A 12263-nucleotide genomic window follows, 5' to 3' on the forward strand; every position below is an offset into this window, starting at 1 on the left:
TATAATTTTATTTTGATTACACTATTTCTACCACAAAATTTATTCTTCGAAAATATTACCAAAATCAATCTTCGATAATATTACGAAAAGCGTCGAAAAAAATTGAACATACAATTGATTAAAATACGAGTTCTATGAACTATTTTACCCTGAAAGATAGGAGAGATTAAATTACCAATCCATATTTATTTGCGACATTTCAATAACACCAACCGTAACTCACTTCGTATAAGTAAATTCGTCGAAATTATTTAAAACACGTCTGGTATAATTTTATTTTGATTACACTATTTCTACCAATAAATTTATTCTTCGAAAATATTACCAAAATCAATCTTCGATAATATTACGAAAAGCGTCGAAAAAAATTGAACATACAATTGATTAAAATACGAGTTCTATGAACTATTTTACCCTGAAAGATAGGAGAGATTAAATTACCAATCCATATTTATTTGCGACATTTCAATAACACTAACCGTAACTCACTTCGAATAAGTAAATTCGTCGAAATTATTTAAAACACGTCTGGTATAATTTTATTTTGAGTACACTATTTCTACCAATAAATTTATTCTTCGAAAATATTACCAAAATCAATCTTCGATAATATTACGAAAAGCGTCGAAAAATATTGAACATACAATTGATTAAAATACGAGTTCTATGAACTATTTTACCCTGAAAGATAGGAGAGATTAAATTACCAATCCATATTTATTTCCGACTTTTCAATAGTACTAATCATAACACACTTCGTATAAGTACATTCGTCGAAATTATTTAAAACACGTCTGGTATAATTTTATTTTGATTACACTATTTCAACCACAAAATTTATTCTTCGATAATATTACGAAAATCAATCTTCGATTAAAATACGAGTTCTATGAACTATTTTACCCTGAAAGATAGGAGAGATTAAATACGAAAAGCGTCGAAAAATATTGAACATACAATTGATTAAAATACGAGTTCTATGAACTATTTTACCCTGAAAGATAGGAGAGATTAAATTACCAATCCATATTTATTTGCGACATTTCAATAACACTAACCGTAACTCACTTCGTATAAGTAAATTCGTCGAAATTATTTAAAACACGTCTGGTACAATTTTATTTTGATTACACTATTTCTACCACAAAATTTATTCTTCGAAAATATTACCAAAATCAATCTTCGATAATATTATGAAAAGCGTCGAAAAATATTGAACATACAATTGATTAAAATACGAGTTCTATGAACTATTTTACCCTGAAAGATAGGAGAGATTAAATTACCAATCCATATTTATTTGCGACATTTCAATAACACCAACCGTAACTCACTTCGTATAAGTAAATTCGTCGAAATTATTTAAAACACGTCTGGTATAATTTTATTTTGATTACACTATTTCTACCACAAAATTTATTCTTCGATAATATTACCAAAATCAATCTTCGATAATATTATGAAAATCGTCGAAAAATATTGAACATACAATTGATTAAAATACGAGTTCTATGAACTATTTTACCCTGAAAGATAGGAGAGATTAAATTACCAATCCATATTTATTTGCGACATTTCAATAACACTAACCGTAACTCACTTCGTATAAGTAAATTCGTCGAAATTATTTAAAACACGTCTGGTATAATTTTATTTTGATTACCCTATTTCTACCACAAAATCTATTCTTCGAAAATATTACCAAAATCAATCTTCGATAATATTACGAAAAGCGTCGAAAAATATTGAACAGACAATTGATTAAAATACGAGTTCTATGAACTATTTTACCCTGAAAGATAGGAGAGATTAAATTACCAATCCATATTTATTTGCGACATTTCAATAACACTAACCGTAACTCACTTCGTATAAGTAAATTCGTCGAAATTATTTAAAACACGTCTGGTATAATTTTATTTTGATTACACTATTTCTACCAATAAATTTATTCTTCGAAAATATTACCAAAATCAATCTTCGATAATATTATGAAAAGCGTCGAAAAATATTGAACATACAATTGATTAAAATACGAGTTCTATGAACTATTTTACCCTGAAAGATAGGAGAGATTAAATTACCAATCCATATTTATTTGCGACATTTCAATAACACTAACCGTAACTCACTTCGTATAAGTAAATTCGTCGAAATTATTTAAAACACGTCTGGTATAATTTTATTTTGATTACACTATTTCTACCAATAAATTTATTCTTCGAAAATATTACCAAAATCAATCTTCGATAATATTATGAAAAGCGTCGAAAAATATTGAACATACAATTGATTAAAATACGAGTTCTATGAACTATTTTACCCTGAAAGATAGGAGAGATTAAATTACCAATCCATATTTATTTGCGACATTTCAATAACACTAACCGTAACTCACTTCGTATAAGTAAATTCGTCGAAATTATTTAAAACACGTCTGGTATAATTTTGTTTTGATTACACTATTTCTACCACAAAATTTATTCTTCGAAAATATTACCAAAATCAATCTTCGATAATATTATGAAAAGCGTCGAAAAATATTGAACATACAATTGATTAAAATACGAGTTCTATGAACTATTTTACCCTGAAAGATAGGAGAGATTAAATTACCAATCCATATTTATTTGCGACATTTCAATAACACTAACCGTAACTCACTTCGTATAAGTAAATTCGTCGAAATTATTTAAAACACGTCTGGTATAATTTTATTTTGATTACACTATTTCTACCAATAAATTTATTCTTCGAAAATATTACCAAAATCAATCTTCGATAATATTATGAAAAGCGTCGAAAAATATTGAACAGACAATTGATTAAATACGAGTTCTATGAACTATTTTACCCTGAAAGATAGGAGAGATTAAATACCAATCCATATTTATTTCCGACATTTCAATAGTACTAATCATAACACACTTCGTACAAGTACATTCGTCGAAATTATTTAAAACACGTCTGGTATAATTTTATTTTGATTACACTATTTCTACCAATAAATTTATTCTTCGAAAATATTACCAAAATCAATCTTCGATAATATTATGAAAAGCGTCGAAAAATATTGAACATACAATTGATTAAAATACGAGTTCTATGAACTATTTTACCCTGAAAGATAGGGAGATTAAATACCAATCCATATTTATTTGCGACATTTCAATAACACTAACCGTAACTCACTTCGTATAAGTAAATTCGTCGAAATTATTTAAAACACGTCTCGTATAATTTTATTTTGATTACACTATTTCTACCAATAAATTTATTCTTCGAAAATATTACCAAAATCAATCTTCGATAATATTATGAAAAGCGTCGAAAAATATTGAACATACAATTGATTAAAATACGAGTTCTATGAACTATTTTACCCTGAAAGATAGGAGAGATTAAATTACCAATCCATATTTATTTGCGACATTTCAATAACACTAACCGTAACTCACTTCGTATAAGTAAATTCGTCGAAATTATTTAAAACACGTCTGGTATAATTTTATTTTGATTACACTATTTCTACCAATAAATTTATTCTTCGAAAATATTACCAAAATCAATCTTCGATAATATTATGAAAAGCGTCGAAAAATATTGAACAGACAATTGATTAAAATACGAGTTCTATGAACTATTTTACCCTGAAAGATAGGAGAGATTAAATTACCAATCCATATTTATTTGCGACATTTCAATAGTACTAATCGTAACACACTTCGTATAAGTAAATTCGTCGAAATTATTTAAAACACGTCTCGTATAACTTTATTTTGATTACACTTTTTCTACCACAAATTTTATTCTTCGATAATATTACCAAAATCAATCTTCGATAATATCATGAAAAGCGTCGAAAAAAATTGAACATACAATTGATTAAAATACGAGTTCTATGAACTATTTTACCCTGAAAGATAGGAGAGATTAAATTACCAATCCATATTTATTTGCGACATTTCAATAACACTAACCGTAACTCACTTCGTATAAGTAAATTCGTCGAAATTATTTAAAACACGTCTGGTATAATTTTATTTTGATTACACTATTTCTACCACAAAATTTATTCTTCGATAATATTACGAAAAGCGTCGAAAAAAATTGAACATACAATTGATTAAAATACGAGTTCTATGAACTATTTTACCCTGAAAGATAGGAGAGATTAAATTACCAATCCATATTTATTTGCGACATTTCAATAACACCAACCGTAACTCACTTCGTATAAGTAAATTCGTCGAAATTATTTAAAACACGTCTGGTATAATTTTATTTTGATTACACTATTTCTACCAATAAATTTATTCTTCGAAAATATTACCAAAATCAATCTTCGATAATATTATGAAAAGCGTCGAAAAATATTGAACAGACAATTGATTAAAATACGAGTTCTATGAACTATTTTACCCTGAAAGATAGGAGAGATTAAATTACCAATCCATATTTATTTCCGACTTTTCAATAGTACTAATCATAACACACTTCGTATAAGTACATTCGTCGAAATTATTTAAAACACGTCTGGTATAATTTTATTTTGATTACACTATTTCAACCACAAAATTTATTCTTCGATAATATTACGAAAAGCGTCGAAAAATATTGAACAGACAATTGATTAAAATACGAGTTCTATGAACTATTTTACCCTGAAAGATAGGAGAGATTAGATTACCAATCCGTATTTATTTGCGACATTTCAATAACACTAACCGTAACTCACTTCGAATAAGTAAATTCGTCGAAATTATTTAAAACACGTCTCGTATAATTTTATTTTGATTACACTATTTCTACCAATAAATTTATTCTTCGAAAATATTACCAAAATCAATCTTCGATAATATTATGAAAAGCGTCGAAAAATATTGAACATACAATTGATTAAAATACGAGTTCTATGAACTATTTTACCCTGAAAGATAGGAGAGATTAAATTACCAATCCATATTTATTTCCGACTTTTCAATAGTACTAATCATAACACACTTCGTATAAGTACATTCGTCGAAATTATTTAAAACACGTCTGGTATAATTTTATTTTGATTACACTTTTTCTACCACAAATTTTATTCTTCGAAAATATTACCAAAATCAATCTTCGATAATATTATGAAAAGCGTCGAAAAATATTGAACATACAATTGATTAAATACGAGTTCTATGAACTATTTTACCCTGAAAGATAGGGAGATTAAATACCAATCCATATTTATTTGCGACATTTCAATAACACTAACCGTAACTCACTTCGTATAAGTAAATTCGTCGAAATTATTTAAAACACGTCTGGTATAATTTTATTTTGATTACACTATTTCTACCAATAAATTTATTCTTCGAAAATATTACCAAAATCAATCTTCGATAATATTATGAAAAGCGTCGAAAAATATTGAACAGACAATTGATTAAAATACGAGTTCTATGAACTATTTTACCCTGAAAGATAGGAGAGATTAAATTACCAATCCATATTTATTTGCGACATTTCAATTGTACTAACCGTAACTCACTTCGTATAAGTAAATTCGTCGAAATTATTTAAAACACGTCTCGTATAATTTTATTTTGATTACACTATTTCTACCACAAAATTTATTCTTCGAAAATATTACCAAAATCAATCTTCGATAATAATATGAAAAGCGTCGAAAAATATTGAACATACAATTGATTTAAATACGAGTTCTATGAACTATTTTACCCTGAAAGATAGGAGAGATTAAATTACCAATCCATATTTATTTGCGACATTTCAATAGTACTAATCGTAACACATTTCGTATAAGTAAATTCGTCGAAATTATTTAAAACACTTCTCGTATAATTTTATTTTGATTACACTATTTCTACCAATAAATTTATTCTTCGAAAATATTACCAAAATCAATCTTCGATAATAATATGAAAAGCGTCGAAAAATATTGAACATACAATTGATTTAAATACGAGTTCTATGAACTATTTTACCCTGAAAGATAGGAGAGATTAATTTACCAATCCATATTTATTTGCGACATTTCAATATTACTAATCATAACACACTTCGTATAAGTACATTCGTCGAAATTATTTAAAACACGTCTGGTATAATTTTATTTTGATTACACTATTTCAACCACAAAATTTATTCTTCGAAAATATTACCAAAATCAATCTTCGATAATATTATGAAAAGCGTCGAAAAATATTGAACAGACAATTGATTAAAATACGAGTTCTATGAACTATTTTACCCTGAAAGATAGGAGAGATTAAATTACCAATCCATATTTATTTGCGACATTTCAATAACACTAACCGTAACTCACTTCGTATAAGTAAATTCGTCGAAATTATTTAAAACACGTCTCGTATAATTTTATTTTGATTACACTATTTCTACCAATAAATTTATTCTTCGAAAATATTACCAAAATCAATCTTCGATAATATTATGAAAAGCGTCGAAAAATATTGAACATACAATTGATTAAAATACGAGTTCTATGAACTATTTTACCCTGAAAGATAGGAGAGATTAAATTACCAATCCATATTTATTTGCGACATTTCAATAGTACTAATCGTAACACATTTCGTATAAGTAAATTCGTCGAAATTATTTAAAACACTTCTCGTATAATTTTATTTTGATTACACTATTTCTACCAATAAATTTATTCTTCGAAAATATTACCAAAATCAATCTTCGATAATATTATGAAAAGCGTCGAAAAATATTGAACATACAATTGATTAAAATACGAGTTCTATGAACTATTTTACCCTGAAAGATAGGAGAGATTAAATTACCAATCCATATTTATTTGCGACATTTCAATAACACTAACCGTAACTCACTTCGTATAAGTAAATTCGTCGAAATTATTTAAAACACGTCTCGTATAATTTTATTTTGATTACACTATTTCTACCAATAAATTTATTCTTCGAAAATATTACCAAAATCAATCTTCGATAATATTATGAAAAGCGTCGAAAAATATTGAACATACAATTGATTAAAATACGAGTTCTATGAACTATTTTACCCTGAAAGATAGGAGAGATTAAATTACCAATCCATATTTATTTGCGACATTTCAATAACACTAACCGTAACTCACTTCGTATAAGTAAATTCGTCGAAATTATTTAAAACACGTCTGGTATAATTTTATTTTGATTACACTATTTCTACCACAAAATTTATTCTTCGAAAATATTACCAAAATCAATCTTCGATAATATTATGAAAAGCGTCGAAAAATATTGAACAGACAATTGATTAAAATACGAGTTCTATGAACTATTTTACCCTGAAAGATAGGAGAGATTAAATTACCAATCCATATTTATTTGCGACATTTCAATAACACTAACCGTAACTCACTTCGTATAAGTAAATTCGTCGAAATTATTTAAAACACGTCTGGTATAATTTTATTTTGATTACACTATTTCTACCAATAAATTTATTCTTCGAAAATATTACCAAAATCAATCTTCGATAATATTATGAAAAGCGTCGAAAAATATTGAACATACAATTGATTAAAATACGAGTTCTATGAACTATTTTACCCTGAAAGATAGGAGAGATTAAATTACCAATCCATATTTATTTGCGACATTTCAATAACACTAACCGTAACTCACTTCGTATAAGTAAATTCGTCGAAATTATTTAAAACACGTCTGGTATAATTTTGTTTTGATTACACTATTTCTACCAATAAATTTATTCTTCGAAAATATTACCAAAATCAATCTTCGATAATATTATAAAAAGCGTCGAAAATTATTGAACATACAATTGATTTAAATACGAGTTCTATGAACTATTTTACCCTGAAAGATAGGAGAGATTAATTTACCAATCCATATTTATTTGCGACATTTCAATAACACTAACCGTAACTCACTTCGTATAAGTAAATTCGTCGAAATTATTTAAAACACGTCTGGTATAATTTTATTTTGATTACACTATTTCTACCAATAAATTTATTCTTCGAAAATATTACCAAAATCAATCTTCGATAATATTACGAAAAGCGTCTAAAAATATTGAACATACAATTGATTAAAATACGAGTTCTATGAACTATTTTACCCTGAAAGATAGGAGAGATTAAATTACCAATCCATATTTATTTGCGACATTTCAATAACACCAACCGTAACTCACTTCGTATAAGTAAATTCGTCGAAATTATTTAAAACACGTCTGGTATAATTTTATTTTGATTACACTATTTCTACCAATAAATTTATTCTTCGAAAATATTACCAAAATCCACCTTCGATAATATTACGAAAAGCGTCGAAAAATATTGAACATACAATTTATTAAAATACGAGTTCTATGAACTATTTTACCCTGAAAGATAGGAGAGATTAAATTACCAATCCATATTTATTTGCGACATTTCAATAACACTAACCGTAACTCACTTCGTATAAGTAAACTCATCGAAATTATTTAAAACACGTCTCGTATAATTTTATTTTGATTACACTATTTCTACCACAAAATTTATTCTTCGAAAATATTACCAAAATCAATCTTCGATAATAATATGAAAAGCGTCGAAAAATATTGAACATACAATTGATTTAAATACGAGTTCTATGAACTATTTTACCCTGAAAGATAGGAGAGATTAATTTACCAATCCATATTTATTTGCGACATTTCAATATTACTAATCATAACTCACTTCGTATAAGTAAATTCGTCGAAATTATTTAAAACACGTCTCGTATAATTTTATTTTGATTACACTATTTCTACCAATAAATTTATTCTTCGAAAATATTACCAAAATCAATCTTCGATAATATTATGAAAAGCGTCGAAAAATATTGAACATACAATTGATTAAAATACGAGTTCTATGAACTATTTTACCCTGAAAGATAGGAGAGATTAAATTACCAATCCATATTTATTTGCGACATTTCAATAACACTAACCGTAACTCACTTCGTATAAGTAAATTCGTCGAAATTATTTAAAACACGTCTCGTATAATTTTATTTTGATTACACTATTTCTACCACAAAATTTATTCTTCGAAAATATTACCAAAATCAATCTTCGATAATATTATGAAAAGCGTCGAAAAATATTGAACATACAATTGATTAAAATACGAGTTCTATGAACTATTTTACCCTGAAAGATAGGAGAGATTAAATTACCAATCCATATTTATTTGCGACATTTCAATAGTACTAATCATAACACACTTCGTATAAGTAAATTCGTCGAAATTATTTAAAACACGTCTGGTATAATTTTATTTTGATTACACTATTTCTACCAATAAATTTATTCTTCGAAAATATTACCAAAATCAATCTTCGATAATATTACGTAAAGCGTCGAAAAATATTGAACATACAATTGATTAAAATACGAGTTCTATGAACTATTTTACCCTGAAAGATAGGAGAGATTAAATTACCAATCCATATTTATTTGCGACATTTCAATAACACTAACCGTAACTCACTTCGTATAAGTAAATTCGTCGAAATTATTTAAAACACGTCTCGTATAATTTTATTTTGATTACACTATTTCTACCAATAAATTTATTCTTCGAAAATATTACCAAAATCAATCTTCGATAATATTATGAAAAGCGTCGAAAAATATTGAACATACAATTGATTAAAATACGAGTTCTATGAACTATTTTACCCTGAAAGATAGGAGAGATTAAATTACCAATCCATATTTATTTGCGACATTTCAATTGTACTAATCGTAACACATTTCGTATAAGTAAATTCGTCGAAATTATTTAAAACACGTCTCGTATAATTTTATTTTGATTACACTATTTCTACCAATAAATTTATTCTTCGAAAATATTACCAAAATCAATCTTCGATAATATTATGAAAAGCGTCGAAAAATATTGAACATACAATTGATTAAAATACGAGTTCTATGAACTATTTTACCCTGAAAGATAGGAGAGATTAAATTACCAATCCATATTTATTTGCGACATTTCAATAACACTAACCGTAACTCACTTCGTATAAGTAAACTCATCGAAATTATTTAAAACACGTCTCGTATAATTTTATTTTGATTACACTATTTCTACCACAAAATTTATTCTTCGAAAATATTACCAAAATCAATCTTCGATAATAATATGAAAAGCGTCGAAAAATATTGAACATACAATTGATTAAAATACGAGTTCTATGAACTATTTTACCCTGAAAGATAGGAGAGATTAAATTACCAATCCATATTTATTTGCGACATTTCAATAACACTAACCGTAACTCACTTCGTATAAGTAAATTCGTCGAAATTATTTAAAACACGTCTCGTATAATTTTATTTTGATTACACTATTTCTACCAATAAATTTATTCTTCGAAAATATTACCAAAATCAATCTTCGATAATATTATGAAAAGCGTCGAAAAATATTGAACAGACAATTGATTAAAATACGAGTTCTATGAACTATTTTACCCTGAAAGATAGGAGAGATTAAATACGAAAAGCGTCGAAAAATATTGAACATACAATTGATTAAAATACGAGTTCTATGAACTATTTTACCCTGAAAGATAGGAGAGATTAAATTACCAATCCATATTTATTTGCGACATTTCAATAACACTAACCGTAACTCACTTCGTATAAGTAAATTCGTCGAAATTATTTAAAACACGTCTGGTATAATTTTATTTTGATTACCCTATTTCTACCACAAAATCTATTCTTCGAAAATATTACCAAAATCAATCTTCGATAATATTACGAAAAGCGTCGAAAAATATTGAACAGACAATTGATTAAAATACGAGTTCTATGAACTATTTTACCCTGAAAGATAGGAGAGATTAAATTACCAATCCATATTTATTTGCGACATTTCAATAACACTAACCGTAACTCACTTCGTATAAGTAAATTCGTCGAAATTATTTAAAACACGTCTCGTATAATTTTATTTTGATTACACTATTTCTACCAATAAATTTATTCTTCGAAAATATTACCAAAATCCATCTTCGATAATATCATGAAAAGCGTCGAAAAATATTGAACAGACAATTGATTTAAATACGAGTTCTATGAACTATTTTACCCTGAAAGATAGGGAGATTAAATACCAATCCATATCTATTTGCGACATTTCAATAACACTAACCGTAACTCACTTCGTATAAGTAAACTCATCGAAATTATTTAAAACACGTCTCGTATAATTTTATTTTGATTACACTATTTCTACCACAAAATTTATTCTTCGAAAATATTACCAAAATCAATCTTCGATAATAATATGAAAAGCGTCGAAAAAAATTGAACATACAATTGATTAAAATACGAGTTCTATGAACTATTTTACCCTGAAAGATAGGAGAGATTAAATTACCAATCCATATTTATTTGCGACATTTCAATAACACCAACCGTAACTCACTTCGTATAAGTAAATTCGTCGAAATTATTTAAAACACGTCTGGTATAATTTTATTTTGATTACACTATTTCTACCAATAAATTTATTCTTCGAAAATACCACCAAAATCATTCTTCGATAATATTGCGAAAAGCGTCGAAAAATATTGAACAGACAATTGATTAAATACGAGTTCTATGAACTATTTTACCCTGAAAGATAGGAGAGATTAAATACCAATCCATATTTATTTGCGACATTTCAATAGTACTAATCATAACACACTTCGTACAAGTACATTCGTCGAAATTATTTAAAACACGTCTGGTATAATTTTATTTTGATTACACTATTTCTACCAATAAATTTATTCTTCGAAAATATTACCAAAATCAATCTTCGATAATATTACGAAAAGCGTCGAAAAATATTGAACAGACAATTGATTAAAATACGAGTTCTATGAACTATTTTACCCTGAAAGATAGGAGAGATTAAATTACCAATCCATATTTATTTGCGACATTTCAATAACACTAACCGTAACTCACTTCGTATAAGTAAATTCGTCGAAATTATTTAAAACACGTCTGGTATAATTTTATTTTGATTACACTATTTCTACCAATAAATTTATTCTTCGAAAATATTACCAAAATCAATCTTCGATAATATTATGAAAAGCGTCGAAAAATATTGAACATACAATTGATTTAAATACGAGTTCTATGAACTATTTTACCCTGAAAGATAGGAGAGATTAATTTACCAATCCATATTTATTTGCGACATTTCAATAACACTAACCGTA

Source organism: Bactrocera dorsalis, chromosome 2 (genome assembly GCF_023373825.1).
Source record: "Bactrocera dorsalis isolate Fly_Bdor chromosome 2, ASM2337382v1, whole genome shotgun sequence".
NCBI lineage: Eukaryota > Metazoa > Arthropoda > Insecta > Diptera > Tephritidae > Bactrocera > Bactrocera dorsalis.